The following is a 25108-nucleotide window of genomic DNA, read 5'->3' on the forward strand; positions in this document are numbered from 1 at the left end:
TGTTGAGTTCATAACTCATGGGTTTGACTGGCACGTATTTACTGGAGAAAACCTTGCCATCAACTTTTCTTTTTTTACACAAGAGAATCTTTCAGTATAGTGTCATAGCTGCAAAGTGGAATTTTACTCTCGAATTTCATAGGAAATAGTCCAACTGTACAATGAAAGATTATGCAAATCCTCAAGGAGCATCTAATCAATCACCGTGGTGTGAGAGGAATGCAGCTGATCGCTGAATTAGCTTCTGTTGGAATGTATTCATGTGTAACATCCCACTGACTGGATGACATCACAAGAGCTCCAGGTCCTTGAAAGTCTTGAGGATGATTAGCTGAAGGAATTGGCTGTTTCTGCCAATCATAATCGGGCAGAGCTGCCTTTATAGTTCTGGAGATGTGAGAGAAAGAGGGAGGGAGGGAAAGACCGACCGCAGCTAAACAAGGAGCACAGCAGCAGCAGCAGCAGCAGCAGAGCAGGAGCAGCTGGTATTCCGGTGATTAAATAGTTCTCATAGCCTTTTTCTGTACTCGGTCCGCTCCCTGGTGTAATTCTCGTGTCCAAGAAGGAAGCTGCATTTTAACGGTGTGCTGAACAGAGGTTTGAATCATTCCAGCTGGCTGCTTGTTTTGAAAAGGACAATGTGGGTATAAATAAAAAGAGACTCTGCTGGAAGAGTTGAGATACTAGGACTGGAGCTAAAGAGTGAGCTCGGAATATTAAGGCAGATTGCACGAACGGAAAGCTCCTTCTAATTAACCTGGAGTCAAGTGAATCTGAATACCGGATATCTCATTTTCTAACTTGGGATAAATTCAAGTTAGGAAAAGAAAAAAAAAATTGAAATGCTTCTCTAGGTAAGTTATTGCTTAATTTGCTGAAACTAAGGTATATACATTAAATGAATATATGCTGCTTAGCTATGTAAACAAGTTGAACACAATAAAGTTTTATTTGTGAAAGATTTATGTAGAAGAAGGTATTTTTTAAATCAAATGTGGTGTCCGTTTTCAGCATATGTGTGCTTACTTGTCATTACGCTTTGTAGAAGTTATATTTGCACTGTAAATGGAAAATACAGTCCTGCCTTAAAAAAAAAGAACTTGAAATATTTGTAAACTGTTGCTGCAACATTTGCATAATAAACACCTCACTTGATAACAGTTTTAGCCTTTTTGTATTGAAAATGCCGACATTCCAAACTCAACAGCAAAACTGTGGGTTATAAATGTTTGCCTGAGAAGTGTTACTGATAACATGGCATTCAAATTACTAGAGATGGAAACTTCTCTCTTTGGGACCTGAGATTTATAGCCACGCTCTGTCCTAATGGTCTGCTTTGGAGAAACAGCTGTCACAGACATTTGAAATCGTATGATACAGTCATAAATTGCTGTTAAAAAAATAGATGCTTTCCTACTAGGTCCTATTAGGAAAGAAAAATAAATTTTTAGAACAATATATGCTATAAGCCCTAAGCACAGATTCCCAGGAAGACAAAAACAGCTGTGTGTTATACCTGTAAGTACTTCCAAATTCCTCATGAATAGAATAAGTTGGAAAATAAGAAATGTTATTCAAATATGGTTTTCATTCAGCTCTTCCAATACCTCTGATAGAGAAAGCTGGAAAAAAAAGGGGGGGAGGGGACTTTAAAGCTGTATTTTCCTTGTAATTTGTCCTGATTAATAAGATGCTGTATTTTTCAGTTACTATCAAGAGTACTTTCAAGTGATGATATATTTTGTTCATTATAATAGGTTATACTGTGAGTTCTACTATAGCTCTGAAAAAGTTTCAGTAGTTTATAGTTTATTATGTTTTTTAAAACTCAGCTTTTCTTGCTTTCACGGTGTCTATCAGAATATTTTCATCAACTGAAGATCGTAAATGTTTGAAGGAAATTGCACACAAAGATATTGATGTGTTTTCTTAACGATTTTAGTTATGCGCTTTCTCACCAACTTCATGGTTCAAATCCTGTGAGTTTGTTGCCACACATGGAAATAGATGAAAACAGAAGTTGCTGTAATTGGTTGACTATCTTCAAAACTAGGAGGCAATAATTTTTTCCCACAAAGACTTAAAAGGCCTTTTTTTATATCAAAAGAATAATTTTAATTTCTTCAATTAAAATATTCCAGTTAGCTACATCCTGATGCCAGGTAGGTGCTGTGTTGGTCATGGTTTTTCATGAAACAACTAACTGTATGTCAAGAATGTAAGGTCCACTGACTAAAACAGTCTAAGTCTTAAACTGGAATTTATAAAAAAAAGAATGATTAATAGGCAAAATATATTCACCAGTTACATTTATCTCAGTGCAAAAATGAAAATTTAACACCTGCTGAGATCATTGATATTTTTATAGTAAGGAATCCTGTGAATATTCATCTTACAATGATCAATATCACACAGCACCTACCTTGATAGAAGGCTCATGATAAGCTAATGGAGAAGATTTTTGGAAACTGAACACTAAACGAAATTATCTTTTTTCTTTCCTTTAAACTCTATCTTAATGACAGTTGGTCAGCACTAAGATTGATGCTTAGAAAATCCTTTGAAAAAATAATAATATGTATGACTTATTAACTATAACATGAAATTCACTCTTAGAGGGAAGCTATAAATGCAATTCAGAAACTCAGGCATCATTCTTAAATAAAAAAGAGAGAAAACTTCATAAGGATTTTTAGTATTTACTTTCTATAAACTTGCCAGTGTATACAAGTTGCATTTTGTCAACTGAAGTTATTATCTGAGAAATGTGTCCATTTAAGTGATTTTCCTTAAATACCAAAAGAAAGTAAATGGAGACTATTTTATATATAAATACATAAAAATCCTAATTAGGAATTTCTATATTTGATAACCAAAATCAAAATGCATGTTTATGTATGTATTCAACTCAAAAAAGGACAATCATTCATATTTTATCTGAGTATTAAAACTATTGTACCTATTCTGCTCCCCCCCCAAAAAAAATCATTCTTAAGTGAGTGTAGTTTCTTAATTCAAATCCAAATGCTAGCCTTATTTCTTAAAGATGGGAATAAATGCTTCTAACTCAGTAAAATATTTGTACCTTCTAACATTTATATGATCCTCTAGCACATTCTGTTTGAGCGGGAAATGTACCACTGAGAATAAAATCCAAAGATCAAACTTTCTGTGCCTCGTGTAGTAGTAACTACTCAGGGAGAAAAACAGAGACGCGTTTTAGCATGCTTTGTTCAAACCAGAAGATTCTAGCTGGTGTTAGAAGATTCCCAGATTTGGGAAGCAGCTGGGGAAACTTATAAAATAAAGCTAGAATATCAGTCCTGGCTGGAAGCCAAGGCAGAGAAGCAGTGCACCCAGAAGGCTAATTCTTTACAGGCTGAAATTCATTGATAACGCATTATGTTTAAAGTCTGACCTGAAGTTGTCGTACTTTTTTTCTCTCTAGTACAAACTGTGGGATATTTAAGGAACACATATCTTTTCTGAATAGAATACAATTTTAAAATAGCGAAGTTTTCTTCTTTATTAAAGGTTGCTCTAATTTAGAAAAATTTAAATAGTATAGCTGAAACTTCTAAAATACAGTTTATACTTAGGAGCAGAAAGAGACAAAGATGAGCTGCATCGCCTAACCATTACCTTGGAGATGACAGAGTGGTCAGAAATGCCACACATGGATACAAGCCCAAAAGAAGTGTGAAGGTTTTCTGAAAGTAACTGGCCTAGCAAAATTTACAGAAGTAGACATGCTAAAACTGAGGTAGTGTATGTCTTGTGAAGCTAGACAACAAAAGAGAAAGCTACTCTCATCCATTATGTATTCCAAATACTAGGAAAAAGGGAAACCATGTTGTCTGTGAATTTATTTTAAGTTTATGAAGTGAGAGAAGTGGGTCGGGTGGCAGACATAATGCTGCTGCCTTCAGCCATCCAGGAATAACATTTAGTCAACCTTTTCTTTAACACTTCAGGAAATTTTCAGCTATACTGTTACAGGGAGTGTCAAATGGACTTTTTTTTTAGTTATTTTGAGCAAACTTTAGACATCAGAAGTATCAATTGCAGTACAGAACTTTTATAAATACAGTCTTATTTCCAAGCTTTCTTTATCTCAGTTTTCTAAGGAATGCTATCACATTCTAGAGTTGACAAGTCTAAAATTTCTTTTAGAATCATATTGAATTGATAACAGATTTTCCCCAAAGCCAAAACAGTCTGATGACGAAATCCAAACCTATCAATGGCTTTGAGCATTTCAAAACAAATAGATTTTTAAAAATGTGAATAGTAACACGTTATTCATTCCTACTGGTGAAAATGTTTGCAGATATAAACTGATCTATTCATTTCCTTTGCCATCTTATAATTTCTCTGTAGTCAAAATATCCATATAATTCAGGCCATGACAGACTATGATAAAACAGCCTACATAAGACAAACTAAATTTTGGCTTTAAACTGACTCACTGAGGAAATTAGCATCTATAGACCACCTTAAAAATATTTTTTCAGGAGATATATTTGATACTTTATAAATATGAAGTGATAATCATGATTAAGTAATTGGAATTAAGGAAACTTGAGAAGAAATGAAGGAGTTAAAAAAGATTGTGCTTGAATGCTTGAGAACTTAATTTGGTGTGATATACTCAGGAGATTTTGAGAAAACAAAACTGAATATTCTGTTAAGTTCTAGAATAAAAACTTCTGTGTCAAACTCAATTTTCATACTTCTTAGAAATTATTGTTTTCAATATTTAAAGAGTTTGATAGGAAGGCAGCTTTTAATAAGCTAACACACACCACGTGCACACACGCAACAAAAACACTTCTTCTCTTTCCCCAGATTAAGAGAATTTTCCCCATTTTGGACCTTCTACCATCAGATAAAGCTGTGTTGTGCTTGATTTCAAATATTTAACCTCCTCATTAATAGTCTTTAATGCAATGTATTTTCCATCATAACTTTATGGAAGTTGAAAGCTGGGCACATGAGTTCACACAAAGAGTAAATGTAGAAATGCTTCCTTAATCTCTTTTCCCTCACTTTTTTCTCCTTTTCTTTTCCTCCTTTTCCTCCTTCTTTCCTTTTTCTTCCTCTCTCTTCCCTTCCCTTTTCCTCCTTTCTTCTTGTCCCCCCTCTTTCCTCTCTCCCCACTTCTTCCTTTTCTTTCTTTCCTTCCTTCCTCTCTCCCTGTCTCCCTCCTACCCTTCCTTCCTCATTCCCTCCTTTCTTCTCTCTCTTGACTTTTGCCACTTCAGCTCAAAGGCTGTTGTGCAAAGTCCAGGAGCACAGCACTCGTGTTAATACATCAGGTATTATTCATCTGAAGGCCAGGTCAGAACATGGGAATGGGTGGGGAAAAAGGCACAGAGAAAGGGGGTCAGATACGCGAAACCATAAAAGAAAGGTAAGATAGGATGGGAAATTCATGTCAGAGAAGTAGTGATGTTCACCTTAAAATAGTACCTGTTCTTCTACCTATGAATTTCCATTTAATTGACTAAATTCTTTAAGTAGAATCTTTTGCTCTCTTTCCATATGCTTCCCTTTCATCGCCAGTGGAAATTTTTTCATGCAGTAAATGCAGCTTAGTGGCAAAAATAAAATAACAATAAATGGAAATAATCTTTATGATGGTATTTTAAACCCCCATAAATCATTTTTATATTTAATAGTTTAAACATAGTAACATTCATATACAGCCTAAAGGCCGACTGCCATGTGCTAATGGAAGAAAAAGAGAGAAGAGAAAGCTATTTTGTACATTAAGATGCTTTGGCTTGACTCCATTCCTGAATCAGAAATTCAATTGTAGACTGCTGATCCACAGAATTTGTCGTATTTCATCAGACATCTCGAAAGAGTTCTTCTTCCTGATGTACTGAATAGTCTTTCACGCCTACATAAAAATAATTTAAACCTCAGAGATAAATATAGCGACAAAGATTAATACAGGAAAAGGAAACAGATGCAGAAATGCATATGCTCCTATGAACGCATATAAAAGTCCTAATTCTATTCATTACTCTAAAGTGCAAATGAATAATTAGAATTTGAATTAAATTTCATTTGTTTCCCAACCAGTCTTTCACAAATAGTTATGTCAATCCAATTGAGATTTCAGATACTATAATACATAATACACAGTAAATAATACATAAAGTCAAACCCAGGCAATAAAATTACACTTATTAATTCATTTCAACTATTATGTTTCCTGATAATCTCAGCTTGTGAAGCCACTTTCCTTGAAATAGGGCACTTTTTTAATAACCACGGAAAAGATGCCTAAATTGGTCAGTCGAAGTTGAACTCAATTTAGTATTTAGGTTATTCTCTTTCTCCATCTGGACATATTTTTCACTTTAAACAGAAAAAAACAGCTTATCATTTTTGTTCAGTAATGTTCATAGTGATAAAAATAATAAATATACCTATTATTTTTAACATGACACCGTTGAAAATACGAGACTGAACAAAACAGCTCTCAGGAGACTTGCATTCTGGTGGGAGAAGGAGGGGAGTAAACAAATAAAGACCCTGTGGTGAGGCTGTTTTGTTCTATGAGATGAACAAGGTGCTAGGTTCAAGGGTGTAGGTGAAAGCTAGAAAGCTGATCAGGAAGTACAGTTCTGATAAACTGAGACTCAGAAAGTCTATTTACCATAGACTATATGCCAAAGTAAGAACATTGCTTCATTTTGTAGACAAAATGTAATGAGGACTAGCAACTTCTTGTAATATGCAAGCTGACAAGCTGAATTTTGACTCCGCCTTTTGATTATTCTCCTTGATTCTGTGAAATCGTCTGGTAGAGTTTGGGGTATGACACATGGTTTACTGTTACTTTCCCTGGAAAATGGAAAGACCAATGTGTTTTAGAAAATGTAATTCTCAACTTTACGTCTACTTTTTACATTCCAAGGTATTTAACAAGTAGTGTGTGAGTAGATTATCTCAAATTATTGTATTTTTTTTTCTAGTGCCTGAAAGTTAATGCTATTATTTAAATTCAAGCAACAGAAGAACTGGTCCCCTATCTCATTCTCACAAATTGGTGGGTGTAAGAAGTCATATTCCAAATCATCACTCAGTTGGCTGGAACAATGGGCTTAGCATAATGAACTTACAGAGGGATAAATGTAATTACTGAATTTTTAAAAAACATTCCATCAATTACAAAAGTATGTGAAAGTCAACAAGAAGCAAAAGTATAATAAGGCTAATACGATGCTAATCAACCTTAAACTGAATTAACAGAATCACAGCACCAAGAGCAAAGACACAGTGATCCTAGTTAGCACAGGTCTGACATCATTTGGCCTGCTTGCCCATCTCAGGTTCCTGATGCCTCATGTCAGGAGCAGTCTTCTCTGAGCTTCCTTTCCCTGCCGGGTGGACCACTGTCCTTTCTCTATTCTCATGATTGTATCACAGTGCCTATTACCTTGTGATGTAATTATTATGTGTTTAGCACCACCCCTCATTTAACCAAAAAACTTGATAGAATGAATGCTTAGAGAGTGTTTGACCAAGAGGCAGATAGCAAGAGTGTGATAAATGTCAAATGTGATGAATGTAAAATGTGACCTCTGGGTAGCCTGTCAGGTGAACAAAAGTTGAAGAAATCTTGATATGATATATAAGGAAGAAAAGACTATGGAGAAACAGTATAGGTACCTTTATATGTTGCAGGATTTTTTTCTTAATGAAAATGGAATTTGCTTTATAGTATGTGGCACCAGCAGACTAATATGAAATATATTGGGATGTAGTTTCTGTCCAATATCAAGAGAAACTGTACATCCTGAAAATCAATGAGGTTTCAGTCAGACAGAGCAATCACAGGTTGGAGTGCTACTTATCCAGAAGACTTCTGTGGAAGGAAAGTCTGCCATGTGTAGACAAATGTGGCTACCAAAGTGTCTTGAGTTTTTCATCATGTGACTATAAGGAGTGTGGATAAGGCTTTAGATTAAACAATCTGCCCACTTCAAATGCAGCTCTAGCATTTAGTTAGAAGACTGGTCAACAAAATTCAAGTAAATAATGATTAGGTAAAATTACATAGCAGGAATATTTATATTAATCAGTCTGTGTCCTAGAGCATAAAAGCAACTTTTCTTAAAAAGGTCATTTTAAAAAGTGCATAAGCTCTTAAAGAAAATGAAATGATAAATTTCTTAACTGAGCAATGAATTGATTTTTTTTTAATTTAAACATATTGGTTTAACTCCTCATTTGAGCCTATCCAAGGAAGAAAATATCGAAAGATTAGGTGCATGAGTGAGAAAGATACTTCTGGTTTCCATGAACTTCTAAGTGATAAGGATTATAAAGATTGTTTGGCTTCATTGTGACATATGAGTCTTGTTAGAGAAGAGTTGCAGTCATATTATCAAACTGAATTGATTTAAATGTGAAGTGGCATTACAACGCAGAAGGCAGGAGATAATGTTAAATTCCACCAAAGCTAGAGTTAGAAACTTGTAATATAACCTTAACAAAGCTAATTAACCCTTCTGGGCCTCAGATTCATGATCTGCAAATAATAATATACTTTTTTTAAATATAAAGAATAATAACTACTTCATAGAATTGCTGGGAAAGCTAAATATGACAATAAGCATAAAGTTCCGAGTGCAATTTTGGAAGCATGAAAGGTGTTAAAATAGTAGAAGTAATTATTACTTACATGCGTCAGTACTCTGACTGTGGCCTGCAATGGAGCATTTTGTACTGATTTAAACAAACACTTGAGTGATGAGTATTGACTGCTTCCAGTCCTCTTCACTTGGAGATAATGGTCGAAATCACATTTTGCACTGTCTTTACTGTATTTTTGATCACATATTTGAATATTAACAATATTAAATCCATCTTAAAGGATCAAACTTCATTGGTCAACAGTTCAATCTGACTCCACACAGTTTTGAAAATTAACTGAGATTCAAATATCTTAAGGGAGACAGACCACTAACCAGAAGAAACTACTATCAGAAAAAGGTGCCAAACAGTTTGTCTTAATTTTCTGGCATGCTGAAGTAAGGAAAAATGTGGGATTGGAAGAAGATAAGGCAAAGTTTCAGAAACTGAAACTGGATAGAACTAAAACAAATACAAATGTTACTTCACTTGCAATTTTCTCTAGTAAAACACTAAGAACTATTTCATGTGGTGTCTATATTGACATATTTCCTAGAATTTTTACAAAAGTTACTTACGAATGTTTTAAAAGGATGCTAGGCACTGAATCAAAATAATTCTCTCAGGAAGCCTATTTGGTAGAAAATACTGGGAACGTATGGCATGTAAAACATTTTGTTGATCTTCAGGATATCTTTGGGGAAAAGAAAGAATAGGGAAAATGACAAAAATGGTTTTGTTTTACACGTGGAAACCATGTAAACATGTGAAAATTATGCTGCTACGTAATTTTACCCAGTTGTTTTCCTTGAAATTTATTGAACAAGTTTCTAACCAACTGCTGGAGCCAGCTTTGAGGTGAGCAGACTGGTTATTATCCACATTGCTTGTAGCCCAACAATGAGAAACACAAGAGAGCTTGGTAACCCCCATCTTACTCGTACTCATGGCAGGCCTTCCTTCCACAGATGCCTTTGGACAATAGACTGAACTTCTCTAAATTACTAATGTTGACCCAGACTGAGAATAAAAAGATACCGATTATATTTTCAGTTTTACCACACATGTGTTGGTATCTTAAATTGACCTTACGGCTTGCACATTTAGCACAAGATCACTTTCACTCCTCCTGTTCTTTTCTCCCAAAGATATTTTGAAGATCAACAAAATATTCTACATTTCATGATCTCCCAGTATTTTTTACCAAATAAGCTTGGTAAGTGATTATATTGGTACAGTGCCTAACATCCTTTTAAAGCATTCATAATACTGTTTGTAATAATTCTAGATTCCAGTCATCGAGTATTAAAATAGGAGCCTCTCAAAAAATGTTGCCTCTGACAAGAAGCAGAATGCTTGAAATCTTTCCAAGTCTCTTCTCATGAGTTTTTATCATGAGCTTTTTCCAAACTTTGAGAATTGTGTATCCTGAATCAGTTTGGGTGGGAAGATGAACTTCTATATGGAATGTATTTATGTGTGACCAGTCATGTTATTTCTGGTTGATGGCCAAGCTGGTGTTTTACTCTGCAGTATCTAAAAGTTAAAATAACATAAAATACAAAGCAATTATGTAAAAAAAATAGACACAGATTACCAGTGAAACTGAATGGAGCATGTCTGTCTTTGGTAAAGGACTATCTGACTGTTTTGTGCTGTGTAAAATGAAGAAGCTCTGAGAGAGAAAAATAAGTAAACGGTGGAAATAGTAACTATAAGATATAGAAAAGCCAGTTAGGAAATAGATCAGCAAAAAAAAAAGCTCAGTATTTCCATTTCAATAAAGTTCTTTATATCTCTTGTTTATAGCAATGAAATTCTACCTCTTGCCATGTAGGGTGTGGCTACAGATAAGCTGTAAAGGAGGAGGACACCTAGAATCAGTCAGAAAATGTGGGCTCACATCAGCTGTGTGATTGGACAGGTGTCTTCACTTTTCTGTGCATTAAATTCTCCGCTTATTCATTCCTGGAGTTCTTTAAAAAAATAATCTCAATAACTAAAATTTATAGCTGTTTGTACACAGGATAAAGAGTGTCCTTTTAAAAAGAGTTTATTTATATTTCCATTACAAGCAGCTCAAAATCAGTAGTATATAATGTTACACAGATAATATCCTGATAGTGAGATAATATAATGAAAAAAAAACCTACTAGAACTTCCTATAAACTAGATAATAGACTTCAGTTATACTGCCCAAAAACAATCTAAATTTTCTCCAGGCATTTATGTATTGAGTCCTTTAAGAGTCTCTAGATAAGAAAGTCAGTGGTAGAAAAGTGGTTGTTGAAATGAATTTTAGGAGATAGTAATCTTTTGTTACTTCTGCTGTAGGCAAATCCTATCAATAATGATAAAGTAATACTTCAATTCAAAGGGAGAATAATTAAAATATTGAAAGTATAGATTCTGAGAGACTCTGGATTTTTATGTAACTTGTGAACATAAGTTGTAATACTATTAGTAACACATTAAAGTCACAAATAAAGACAATATAAATTTTTAAGTAATTTATAGTTTAATAAATCCCTTTGTGATTTCTTGAAATTAAACTTTGATACTAAATATCAAGCAAAATTCTTTTTCTCTCTCCTCTATGCATTCATAGGTCAAGAAGCTCTCATATGGTAATTTCATTCATTCATCTCTATATCTTATAGTTTTCTTACCTGTAAGAATAGGAGAGCTAAGTGAGTATTTTATGTTTCATGGATAACTGCTTCCACGATTGTCTGCTGAGATAATTAACAAGGATGCAGATCAATATTAAATATAGTAACAGTATTTAAAGAATGATTATTGAGCTAACCCAAAACAATTATCAGTTGATGGCAGTCACTTTATTGTCATTGGCTGTAAGTTGATTTAACTAAAATGTTGGAAGAAAAATACCAAAAAATTAATACTGTATTGGAATTCTAAGGGCAAAATCGGCATGTCATTCCCCTGCCTGGTCCTGGCTCTTGTTTTCTTCTCTGTTTCAGATCTCTTCCCTCCCCCCTAAAATCCAAATCCTCTCATTCTTCCTTCTCTGAGTCCTCTCCTAATTACGTCAAGTCCATAGGACTCTCTCATTTCCCTGAAATCTCAGCACACCGTTACAGTTTTCACTTGGCAACAGGTTTATGTTTCTATTAACTCTTTTGCTTTTTCTTTTTACTTGCAGTTATTCTTAACTTGTTCACCACATACTTCCTTCTCAACTTAGCTTAATCTTTTACTTGACTTCACTACACACTGGACATTTTGTTAAGGTCATCAAAGTCAAGGTCAATTTTTCTGTTGTATTTCTTGATTCATTTATAGTATTCACTTCTTGATGAGACACATTTGTGTCCCTTTGCCTGTAGCTTTCATGGCTCTCTTTCTCTAACCATAATTCAAGCCATGTCAAAGGTTTTAATGGTAGACCTCTACCCTTTAACATACCATTCCAGCATAGACCTTAAATTCTATTCTGATATATTTAACAGCCTAGTGGACATTGTTTTTGAATATCTCATAGACATTTCCAAAAAAATGTATTGCATTCCACTTATTTTCTCTACCCACATCTTTTCTGCTTCCATATAACTTTTTACTTTTTCTATTATCTCACCTGTCATGGTCTATTGCAATTGCCTTTTTACTCAAATGTGTCATAGAATAGATTTCCACTGCTTTGAGAGAGAAGAAGCAATGTTTATCAGGTGAATAGTGCAGCTGTTACTTGGTAAGCATTTAGTAAATATTGAATCAATGAATGTGAAAGTCTGAAGTCTTTTGGAGATTTTTTCCCCTCTCCATTCAAATACCAAGTCATGAAATTCAAATACCATGTCATGAAGTTTCTCTTTCTTATGTGACAGAATAAAAAGAATTCATATGAGGATGTTCACAATATTGCCCCTCCAACAGAGTAAAACATTCACCCATTCCATTTTCCCCCTTAAGAGAAAAATACTTCATTTTCTGAGTATAAAGTTAATTGATCAATATAATAGAGTCTTAAAGGAAATAAGTAAGAGGAAAGGGAAAAGAAGAAATAGTGAATCAGTTGGCAGAAAGGAAATTTTGTCATGTGGGATTTCCACAGTAGCTTTGGGGTACAGGAAAATTGAAAGTAGGAACACCAACATTTTAGAAGTGTCATTTTGTTTTATGAATTGGAACTCTAATGCTGTTTAGAAAATGTGAGTGAAGAATGTAATTTTTTTCAAATAAATTACTGTAACTCTTATATTGTGCTTCTTAAATGCATCTAACTGTGCTACCCAAATGGGGCTACAAATATATAAGAGCTAGAAAATTATGTATTAATGCTGTGAAACTTCTTACACTTAAAAAAATGCACTTTACTTTTTAGAGCAGCAAAAATGATCAGAAAGTACACAGAGTTCCATACACCCCCCACAACAGGGATACATACACATGCTCACCTCCCACACCGCCAACATTCCTTACAATTGATGGGCCTACATTGACACATCATTATCACTAAAGTCCATAGTTTATATTAGGGTTTATTCTTGGTTCTGTATATTCTCTGGAGTTTGACAAATGTGTAATAAATGTATTCATTGTTGCAGTATCACATGGAATAGTTTCACTGCCCTAAATATCCCTGTCCTCCACCTGCTCATCCCTCCTTACCTCTTCCCCCAACTGACAACTACCAGTCTTTTTAGTGTCTGTATAGTTTTGCCTTTTCCATTTGTCATGTAGTTGGAATTGTACTGTATGTAGCCTTTTATGACTGGCTTCTTTCACTTGGTAATGTGCATGTTGGATTTCTCCATATATTTATGTGGTTTGATAGTTCAGTTCTTTTTAACGCTGAATAACAGTCCATTATTTCATTATTTGGTACAAATGTACCAAAGTTTATTTTTTTATCCATTCATTTACTGAAGGACATCTTGGCTGTTTCCAAGTTTGGGGAACTCTGAGTAAAACTGCAATAAACATCTGTACAGGGGTTTTCTTGTGGATGGGAATTTTCAACATTTTTGGGCAAATAACAAGTTGCTCAACTGCTGGATCATAAAAGATTATGTTTAGTTTTGTAAGAAACTGTCATAGTGTCTTCCAAAGTGTCTGTACCACTGTGCATTCCCACCAGCAATGAATGAGACTTCCTGTTGCTCCACATCTTTCTCCAGCATGTGGTGTTGCCACTGTTTGGGATTTTAGCTATTCTAACAGTGTGTAGTGGTAGCTCATTGCCATTTTAACATACAGTTTCCTAATAACATACGATGCAGAACATCTTCCCATATGTTTATCTGCCACCTGTATATTTTCTTTGGTGAGGTGTCTGTTCAGGTCTTTGGCTCATTTGTAAGTTAGGTTATTAAATTTCTTATTGTTGAGTTTTAAGTGTCCTTTGTATATTTTGAGTAACAGTCCTTTATCAGATATGCCTGCTACAACTATTTTCTCCCAGTCTGTAGCTTGTCTTTTTTTAAATTGAAGTATAGTCAGTTACAAAGTGTCAATTTCTGGTGTACAGCTAATGTCACAGTCATGCATATACATACATATATTCGTTTTCACATTCTTTTTCATTAAAGGTTATTACAAGTATGGAACATATTTCCCTGTGCTATACAGAAGAAATTTTTTTATCTATTTATATACGTAGCTTGTCTTTTTATTCTCTTGGGAGTGTCTTTCACAGAGAAGGCTTTTATTTTAATGATGTCCAACTTACCATTTTTTTCTTTTATGGATTATGCCTTTGGTGTTGTATCAAAAAAGTCATCACCAAAGCCAAGGTCACCTAGATTTTCTCCTGTGTTGTCTTCTAAGAGTTTTATAGTTTTTTCATTTTACATTTATGTTTCTGATTCACTTTGAGTTAATTTTTTGGAAGGGTAGAAGATCTGTGTAGATGTATATTTTTAACATGTGGTTGTCCAGTTGTTCTGTTTTCATTTATTGAAAACCTATCCTTTCTCCACTGAATTGCCTTTGCTCTTTGCAAAAGATTAGTTGACTGTCTTTGTGTGGGTTTAATCCTAGGTTCTCTATTCTGTTCCATCGATCTATGTATCCTTTTGTTTGCCAATATCACACTGTCTTGATTACTGTGGCTTTATCATAAGTCTTGAAATTTGTTAGTGTTAGTCCTATGACTTTGTTCTTCTTCAGTGTAGTGTTGGCTATTCTGAGCCTTGCTTTCCATATAAACTTTGCTTGCTCTTTTTAAAATCCCTATCTCTATTTTGTTAAGTCTTCATCTGGACTATTGTAATCAATTCTTAACTAGTCTCTTGTCTCATGGCTCCAGTCTATCCTCATACTCCCTCAAATTTTTTTTTAAAAAACATTTACCATGTCAGTCTCGAAATTAAAGTGTTTCAGTCGTTGTCCAATATTTAAGGCAATGGTAAATCTGTAACATTTTGAATAACATCCTTTATCTTCTGGTGCCTACCTCTCTTTTCAATTCAATTGCCTACTGTTCCCTTTTAAAGTAAGGCATAGACACTGAGAATAGAAGAGAACAAGAGAGAATAAGATAAGATCCCTGATTAAAAGGCTGGATTCTAATGAAAATGATAAACAAGAAAAAAATAGTAATATTACTGATATAGTATAATAAGTTGTTAAAATCACACACACACACACAAGAAAAACAAAAGGAGAGGTTAAGAAGTGTTGGGAGGGGGCTAGCAATTTTGCATTGGGAGGCCAGAAGCAGATATACTGAGAATATTACATTTAAGTAGGACTAAAAGAAATGAGAGTGTATGTCATGTTTATACTTGGGGACAAGTATTCTAGATGGAAGAAACAGCAAGTGCAGAGGCCCAGAGCTAGGTATCTGAAGAACACTGCATGCTCACAGAGAACATGAGAAGTCCGGTGTGGATGCTGAGAGTTCAGTGAAAGAGAAGTGGTAGATTAGGTAGAACTCTATAGACCACTCTATGGGCTTTACTCTTACTCTGAGTGAAACGAGGGAGCCCCTGTGAGGGTGGAGGTTGATCAGAGGATCAATTTGCCTGATGTACATTGTAAAATGAATCTTCTGGCCAAAAAATTGATATGGGGAAAGGTAGAGGCAGAGATCAAATGGGAGGATATCTCAATAATCCAGTGGAGACATAATGCTAATATGGACTAGGGTGATAGCTGAGAAGATTTTAAGATGTGTTCAGATTCTAGATATATTTTACAGGTAGAGCCAGTGGATTGAAAATCAAGTGGGTCTGGTGGGAAAGAAACAGAAGAGTCAACTAACCCCAGGAGTAGGGAGGGGGTTGTTTGTGCATATGTGTGTCCCTAAGCAAATAAAATAACAATGCTATCATTTACTTATCTGGGGAAACTGAGAGGAATCAGTTTGAGGTTAAGAAAATATCTGGCAACTAGATTGGGTTTTATTCAAGTTTGAGATGTCCATTAGATTTCCAAGTGGAAATACCAAATAGTAGTTGAATATACAAGTAGAAGCAAGTAAAAGGTTTAGTTGGAGATGTGAATTTTGAAGTCAGCCTCTAGTCAGTGTTTAAAACCATGAAACAGTGTGAGGTCACCAGGTAAATAAATGCAAATAAAAATTAGGTTCAAGTGCTAAGCCCTAGGAAACTTAACTCCACATTTGGAGGACAGAGAGATGAGAAGAAATCAGAAAATATGACTAAGAAGTTATAGAAAACCAAAAATATATGATTTCCTAGAAGTTGGGTAAAGATAGTTTTTGTGTGGATAATGGGTTAATTAGTGATGTAAAATACTCCTGACAGGTAAAGTAAGGTGAGGAGTGAGAACTGACAGTTGGATCACACAACATAAATTTTTTTGAGCAGTTTTGATAAGATGATGAAGGTTGCCTGATTGGAGCAGGTTCCAGAGAAAACTAGACACGTTATTCCAAAGAGTTTTTCTATAAAGACAAAGAATGGAGGACTAGCTTATGGGGTAAGTGAATCATGAGAAAAATAATAGAATGTTTATATACTAGTATGAATATTGAATAGAGAAGGAAAGCACTGTGGCTGTGGAACAGAGGAGAATATTATTAAAGCAGTGCCTCCAATGATTAGGTGATAAAGCCCAGAACTGATACACAGGGGAGGGTTGTTCTTGGCTAGAATGGAGGATTCATCCATAGGAAAACATCTGCTCACATAAGTGAGTACCTGCACTAGTAGGTACTTGTGGAAAGTCTTTATGCTTGCTGCTGTGTTCTCCGTGTAATAGAAAATAAGATCATCAGCTGAGAGTGAGGGAAAGGAAAGAAACAGAAGTTTGAAGAGAGAGGACAAGGTTATAAAACAGTCATATAGGAGAGGAGACAATGAATGGACTAAGAAAATGTAGCATGGTTGACAGCAGCATTGAAGGGCCACTTGAAGTTACTGATCATGAATTTAAGGGGAGACCAGTTAGTTTGGTGAAGTCTCATCTATCTTCAGAATAGCAGGTGAATTGTGAAATTTAGTCTTGTTGTTTAGACAAATGTGACTGATGAAATAAGAGAAGATAAAAGGATTTAAGAATAGATTAAATGGAATGAATATAATTATTGATTATGAAATTTAAACTGGGTGGGAAGGGATGTGAGGCCATGAGATCAAGAGTAAAAAGTGAAAGGATCATGCCTTAAAGTTGAAATATTTTTGAAGTTGGGGGTGACAGGTGAATTGAGCTAAAAGGATAGGAGATTGATATTGCATAGCAGACTATATAAAATGAATGTTACGAATCGGTTACAGTTATACAGTTGTTTGTTATGATGAAAAGCTCTTAACACATAACTATGGGACTAGTGGCAATGGCAGGGAGAAAGACAAGAATATTAAAGAGAGGACTTAAAAACTGAGTGTATCCCATGGTAGAAGGATCATCTATAAAAATGTCTAGTAGTTTTTAAAAGAACATTATCCAGAAACTAAGATTCCAAGGGTTGAAGGAGCCTAACCCAAGCACTAGTTGACAACTGCTACAAGGAGACGAGGTGTTTGCTATGGGCTGACAAGATGAAAAGTGAGAGATTTTTCAGGAGTAGGAATGGAGAATAGTCTAGAATTAACAATGAGAAACAAGAAGAACATCTAACCAAGCTTCTTTCCAACCAGTGGTAGGAAAACAGGGAACAAAAATAAATCACCAGAGGGGTCCAAGGTTTCAGAGCTAGAAGATGAAGAAAACCTTCAGAAAAGAGTTTCACTGCCTAGGGAAAGAATTTTGCTAGCAATTTACCATGTATTCTGATAAGCACAGTGAAAGGTTTAAAAAAGATGGAGAGGGTGAAGAATAGGACCACAAAAGCATTTTCTAGAATGATAAGCAAAGTCCTCGGAGTCATGAGTGTATGTGGTGACTGACATGGTCAGGAAAAAATGGCATCATGAGAGGAGTTGTGAAGGTCCCTTTACGATGAGTTATGTCCTGAGGGGCCCAAATAATCAGCAATGATCAGGCTATAAGAGTTGGATGGGGTGGGCCATGCAAAGACGAGTAGGAATCCGGTGGACAGTTAAAGGTCTCTGTCATAGTTTTGGAAGCTTTGAGTCATTTCCTAATGTTAAAACCAACCCTGTATTTCACAGCTACTAAATTAGTTTTCTAGGGCTACCATAATAAAGTAGCACAAACTGAGGAGCTTAAACAACAGAAGTTTATTGTCACACAGTTCTGGAGACTGGAAGTCTGAGATCAGGGTGTCAGCAGAGCCCTGCTCCCTCTGAAGGCACTCGGGAAGGGTCTGTTTCAGGCCTGCCTGCGGCTTCTGACAATTCCTTGGTTTGTGGCAGCATAATTCCAGTCTTCGCATGGCATTCTCCCTTTGCATGTGTTTGTGTTAAATTTCCCCATTTTACACTTTCCTTTTCACCATTCATATGGGTTTAGGGATCTACCTTACTCCAGTATGACTGCATCTTAACTTACTTAGTCACGCCTGTAATAGTCTCATTTCCATATAAGATTCTGAAGTACTTGGAGTGAGGACTTCCATGTACAAATTCGGGGAGGGACACAAGTCAGCCCGCAGGAGCTACTCTCAGCTTTTTTATAGATCGCTGGTTTGCTTTATAAATACTTTGTTTAGAATTTTTGCATCTTATATTCTTGGGTCATATTCCCTACGATTTCCTTTTTCATATTATCCCTTCATCAGTTACTACTATCAAGGTTACAGTAGCCTGATAAAATGGGATTGACAGGTATTAGTTTTTTTTCACTTCTCTAAAAAAGACTGTATAAGATTGGAATTATTTGTTCCTTGAGGCTTTGATAGAACCTTATGGTGAAAGAATCAGTTCCTGGAGTGTTCTTTGTGGAAATATTTTTGACTGTTCAAATGCTTGTATTTTGCTTTATTCATTTTGAGGCTTCTTTTATATCAGTTTTATTAAGCTACATTTTCTCAAAAGTTCATTTACTTAAACTCTTGAAATTAAAACATTTTCTCTTCAATTCATCAATAATTTTATTTTTTAATATCTGAAGGAAATGTTATCTTCTCATTCTCATCCCTATATTTTATATGTTATTCATCTCTTTTTATCTTAAAGCTTGTCAAATTGACTAGCCTTTTTAAAAGAACCAAGTTTTAGGTTTGTTTTTTATTGTATTTTTATTTGATTATTTTCAGTTCATCTCTGTTATGTCTTTTCTTCTACCGTCTGTTATTATTTTATTATTTTCTAATTTCTTGAGAAGAATGCTAAGCTTATTAGCTCATTAATTTTCACTTTTTTCGAGTACCTGTTTCTAAGGCTCTAAAATTCTCTATTATGATAGCATAATTCACAAATTTTGATATATGTTATTTTGGATATAATTTTAAACATATAATATATATTCATCTTTTTCTTTGCCTTAAGTTATTTAGGATTATGTTTCTTAAGTTTGTAATAAATTAGAATTTTCTAGTTGTTTTGTTGTTAGTTTTGAAATCAATTATAACATGCTTACAGTACATCTCTGTGTGGTTTTTAGTTCTCTGAAATTTACTGAGACTTCCTTGGGACTCAGTATGAGACTAATTTTTGTAAATATCTTCAAGTTCAATATGCATTCTACAGCTGTTGAGCACCATACTTTAAGTATGTCTTTTAGAGCAAATTTGTTAATTGCGTTGCTTAGGTATTCTTAATCTTACTAATCTTCTATCCAAATTTTCAATTTACTTTTGAGAAATGCCAAACCCATCCTCTACAATTGGGAATTTGTAAATGACACCTTGTAGTTTGGCTTGTTTCTGCTTTACATATTTGAGGTTATGATATCAGATGCATTCAAATTTAAATTTTAATGACTTCCTAGTGAATTGAACTTTTTATTTTAAAGTGATTTCTGTATCTCTAGTAATTGTTTTTGCCTTAACTCTAACTTCCTGATATTTACACAGCTTTATCAGTTTTCTTTTAATTAAAATATTTCTGATATACCTTTTTCCAGATATTTACTTTCATATATTCTTTTTTATTTTAAACAGCATACAATTGGATTTGTGAGGTTTTTTTAGTCAATCTGACAATCTTTGTTTTTAAAAGATAATTTATTTGTATTGAATGTAATTACTAACATAAAGAGACCTATTCATTTTGTGTTTTACATTAGTCTTACCTATTTTAGGTTTCTTTTCCTCCCCTTTATTCTTTTCTTAATTGAATATTTTCTTACATTTCATTATTTCTTCTCTGCTCCTTTGGATATGTATTCTTTATTGGTTTCATTAGCAATCAAAATATGCACACTTAACAACATCTGAAGTCAATTAATATCATGACCTTAATACAGGGTTCTTAGAACATCTTACTTCATTTACTCCCTTCTGACTTCTAAGGTATTGTTCTTATTTCTTTCAATTAGGCTTTGATTTTATTTTTAATCCCCTAAGGCTTTATTATTACAATTTTATGTATTTAAGGTCATTTAGATTAAATTACATTGTATCAATTACTTTATCTTTGCTCTGTTCAACAATTTGAATACTCTTCCTATGTTTGAGAAATTCATGATTTTAGAAGTTTCCACTTCTTCACTTTACATACTAGATAATTATTTCCCAGCTCCCCTCAGTCAAAGCATGGACGTGCCAACTAAAAGTGTCTTCTCAGATGTACCACTACCAGACTTGGAATCAGAACCCAGTGAAGTGAAGAAACCGGTCCAGAGCAGATTCCCTTTAGGTTAGGCTGTCTTCACTTACGTCCATGGTCCAGAGACATCAGTAAAAGAGTCTCTTCAAGAACTAATCTCAATAATGACAATGCTGTTTGTGCAATATTTTGCCTATGGACACTTTTTCCAAATGGACCTTTATGATTTGGGGGTGTGTGTGTGTGTGTGTGGCCTTAACTGTCATATGAACAGAATTATGTAACTAAATCTAATTAAGAACTATTTTTGGATTGCGTTTTTCAATTACCTTGATGTTTAAATTCCAATTATAGTTCGTAAGTTATATTACCATCTGATTTAGTACTCATTTACGATATATTCTGTGATATTGAACATCATTTCTTAGCCTCTAAAAATACTTTAAGAAATTTTTAAATTGGGAGATGACTAGATCATGGTGTTTACACTTCTCTTTTGTGTCTAAGTTGTGCTTATTATTCATTTTATGCTACTTGTTTACTCTTAAGATTGTTAAAAGGAGTTAATCATTTAAGGAGATTCAAATCTTCAAAAATCATGTCTTTTAAGAAAAATGAAATTATTGCACAAGCATGATTGCATATTAGAGAAATGTAAAACTGAATGGTAATTCTGTTACACACAAAAAAGCATATTATTATATTTACTTAAGATACAAATGCATATATCCTAGAGAAAATGCTAATTTGGAAACAACATATCGTAAAACTGGTTTTATACATCTTTGATTTATAGATATTATACTTCTGTCCCCTTAAGAAAAAGATTTAGATCTTAAGAGTTTGCAAAAATTAGCAAGCTATTAAGAAGAGCTGATAGTTCATTTATCTTTTGGGGGGCACAACAGCAAAAAATATATATATTTAATTAAAAAACAGAAATGAGAATTCAGAAACAGAGTTATACAAGCAATATAATACTGGTTGTTTATTTCAAATATGAAGAAGACATTAAATAATGTATCAGCATATAGTTGTGGCATAATTGGTGTTTTAACAGTAAAAATCAGTGATGTTTCTTTCATCTCAGCAGCAGGATACTCTCCTGAGAGCAAAGTTACCTGTGAGCTCTGAGCTCAGATACTTAGCACTTAAGCTGGAAGAGGAAGCACTATGGGTCTATTTTTGCAATAAAAGCAAGAACATATCGCCCTCTTGTGTTGAAAAAGCCAGGAGACTCAAGGATTGCTTAGAAATACAGGAATAATGCATTTTCAAAAGCAAATGTTGTATTTTCTCTTTTCAGATAAATGTGATACAGCAATATTTAGATTAACATTTTGAATTCTAGAAAAACAAATGGCAAATATGATTGATTAACCTTTTGTATGTCCTCTGTTTTTAAACAAATGTTGACTAGAGTATTTAACATTTTGCTGTTTTTTTAAAAAACATACTACATTTTATTGTAGTTTTAAACTTTATGAAAAATGAACTAATTATAATACTTCATCTCCTAGTATTTGTAATAACTTTGCTTACATTGTAAAAAAATTAGTTGTAAGTATTCTTTTAATTGTTAAAAAAGCAGTGAGCACAATTCTGTAGCATGGGTCACCCAACTGGCAAAGGAGACTTTATGCGGTTTTTGTAGCAAGTGTGTGCCTAGTGAAAAATCTTTTCATTTCTCTACAATGCAAGATTGAGGACTATGAGAAAAGTTTGTTAGAAAAAATCTTTTAGAAAATTTAAGTAGGAAGTTAATGATTAAGGCAGAAAAAATAACATTTATCATTATATTCATAAAATGAAAGACTGAGACAAAGTAAATTCTGGGGGACAATATACTAATATTAATATAATCCAAAACTTTCCAGACTTCCACTGTGTGGGGGCACAAATGGGGTCTGGTTAATAATAATATCCTATGAATTACTGGCTCCTCTTTCTTGTCATGCAGTCATTTCTGTGTCCTTCAGGGTCTCACTTGTGCTTGTCAAATGGTGGATCTATCCTGGCTTTCCTGCCTGTCACCAGTCTCAATGCCCAGAAATCACTGAATGTCTCAGCAAGGCCACCGCTGCAGGTGCCCACCGTGGAAACACTGGTGTGCATGCAGAGCTGTGGCTTCCTATACCCCCAGTGCTCCATGTGCATGAGGGCCTTGAGAAAATGTTGCAGATCATCCCAGACAAATCCATGAGTGCGTGTTTGCCACTCCCTAAAGACTCAAGTTGATCGGAGATACCACAGCCTGTCTCAGGGGGAGACAAAACTTTGACATGTGGGGATCCTGACAGCCTTTTTAATCCAAGTATTTTATTCTCCTTTTCAATAACAGATTAATACAAATTTGGTATTTTTAAAGAATTACTTACATATATAATATCTTCTGATGAATTTGGACTCTTCAGAAACAACTGATGTATCATAATATCCTAGTCATAAGTAAACTTAAGAGATAATTTGGTGCAATTGATTTTCCGGTTTTCAAAACCTTAGGCTTAACTTCTGAAATCATTTCTCCAGTAGGACGGTTACAAATATCATAACATGGAATATCAATTTAACTGATTTAGTCAAGATTACTAAGGTTCAACTACATGTCTAATTTAGTTTTGGGTTATGCTTGAGGAGAGAGAAAGTATTTTAGTGTGAAAAGAAATTAATATACAGACTAGGCTATTGAAAATGTACCCGCAATCATCATGGGAAGACGTGTAAATCAATTAAATAAAAATGTAAAATTATCACAAAAAAGATATGGGCAACATATTCTCCAGCTATTTACAGGAAGAAGGATTACCAAGGACTAACATGAATAGGGATGGCTTCTTATTCACAAGATTATAGAATTTAATGATTTTGAAGCAATCTTAATGTTATGAAATTCACCTCCTTTAAAATTTTCCTTACATATTTTATGAAGATAGTACATAGATCCTACAGAAAATTTAAATATAGAAAAGTATAAGGAAAAGATGATCAATCTTTTGATGAGTAGCCTTTCACATCTCCCCTTTTGGATGGATACATGGAAATAGAAAGATAAACAGCTAAGTTCCTTTCTTTTTCCAATGAAGAAACTGAAGCGCAGACTTGTTCTCCCACACTGCAAGTCTCTGGAAAGCATATGAACTGCTCCTTGGGGTAGAGAAAGAAGGTTAATATATGAAAGATGTGAATAAATTGACTTAGCATGATTATTTTGTGCATGTGAAAAAGACTCTCTTCTTGACTAGACTTTAGGCAGGCTTCTGAACCTTCTCCCAGGTGTGCACATTCTTTGGAAAATCTCATTTTAGCAAGAATCCTGCTAACTCCATTCAACCAGAACCCCTCACTCTTAATATCTGGTCACCCTCAGTATCTGATCAGGTTTCCCATCCTCCACCGTCCCCTAGATGATATTGATAACCCTTCTCTGCCTTCACCAAGAATCCTGTTAGGGAGTTTTAGATAGAACCACCCTTACATATAATGTTTCCTCTTAGTAAGTTTCCAGGCACTGACTCCCACTCTGCTGCTTGTCTATAAATTCCTGCTTGTCCATACTGTACTTGGATTTTAGCGCCAACTCTCTCCCCCACCATAAAACCCCACTGCAGTGGTCCCTATACCCGAATAAAGGTTGCCTGACCACCTTTAGGTATCATTTTGTTTTGTTAAGATATGATATACAAGGTGGTCTACAACATGCTGAAGGCTCAATTCGGAATAAATCACCGTCCCCTGGCTCCATGGAAATTCATGGATAATTAAACTGGAATGCCCTTTAATAGAGGCGGCACTGGGATTGCACAATGGAGACACACCCATCTGAACCAGCTGTTGCAGGGCGAGGAAGGGAGAGGGAATTTCTTGATGTGGTTTTATCTAAACTGAATTTCTAAAGGTGAAATCGAGCTGGTCAAACTTAGAAATAGGAGAGACATATTGATCATTCTAGAACTGCAGATTGTTCAGCACGTAAAGTGCAGGAATAACAGGATGAAAGGACTGTGCAAGAGAAAGCATAAGGGTTTGACTGTAATGGTGCAAAGAAAGAGGAAGGCAGTTGCTAGTATTGGGTGTGGGGGTAACTGTAAGAGGAAATTTTACAAAGATGGATGTGAGTTAAATTTGTTAAGGAGAGTTTATCTGGAATCTTAAACTAAGATAAACAGAGGCCAGGCAGATAGACTTAAAGTAGTGAGCAAATGGGATAGACTAAAGCCATTCAGATATTAAAATATTATAATTACTAGACAAAACATATGCAAATGTTGTTTAGATCAAATTACATACATGGTTAGCCCCGGATTTTGACTAAATCCTCAGAAAAGAGAAGCTGAATTTCTAGGAAAGAGGTAAAGACAGAAGGAAAAAGAAATGACTTTACAAGCAATATACATTTTCTACAGAATCAGGAAGCA

The 25108-nt window shown here is 34.6% G+C and overlaps 1 protein-coding gene across 1 annotated transcript in view; it reads left to right on the forward strand.

Moving 5' to 3' along the window:
- The first annotated feature begins 418 nt into the window (after nt 1–418).
- Nucleotides 419–25108, forward strand: part of LOC102525260 (N-deacetylase and N-sulfotransferase 4) — a 230211-nt gene continuing 205521 nt past the window's right edge. The window contains exon 1 of the mRNA XM_006217356.3: nt 419–854. The gene's annotated coding sequence lies outside the window, so the exon portion shown is untranslated. The remainder of the gene's footprint in view (nt 855–25108) is intronic.

Source organism: Vicugna pacos, chromosome 2 (assembly GCF_048564905.1).
Source record: "Vicugna pacos chromosome 2, VicPac4, whole genome shotgun sequence".
NCBI classification, from domain to species: domain Eukaryota; kingdom Metazoa; phylum Chordata; class Mammalia; order Artiodactyla; family Camelidae; genus Vicugna; species Vicugna pacos.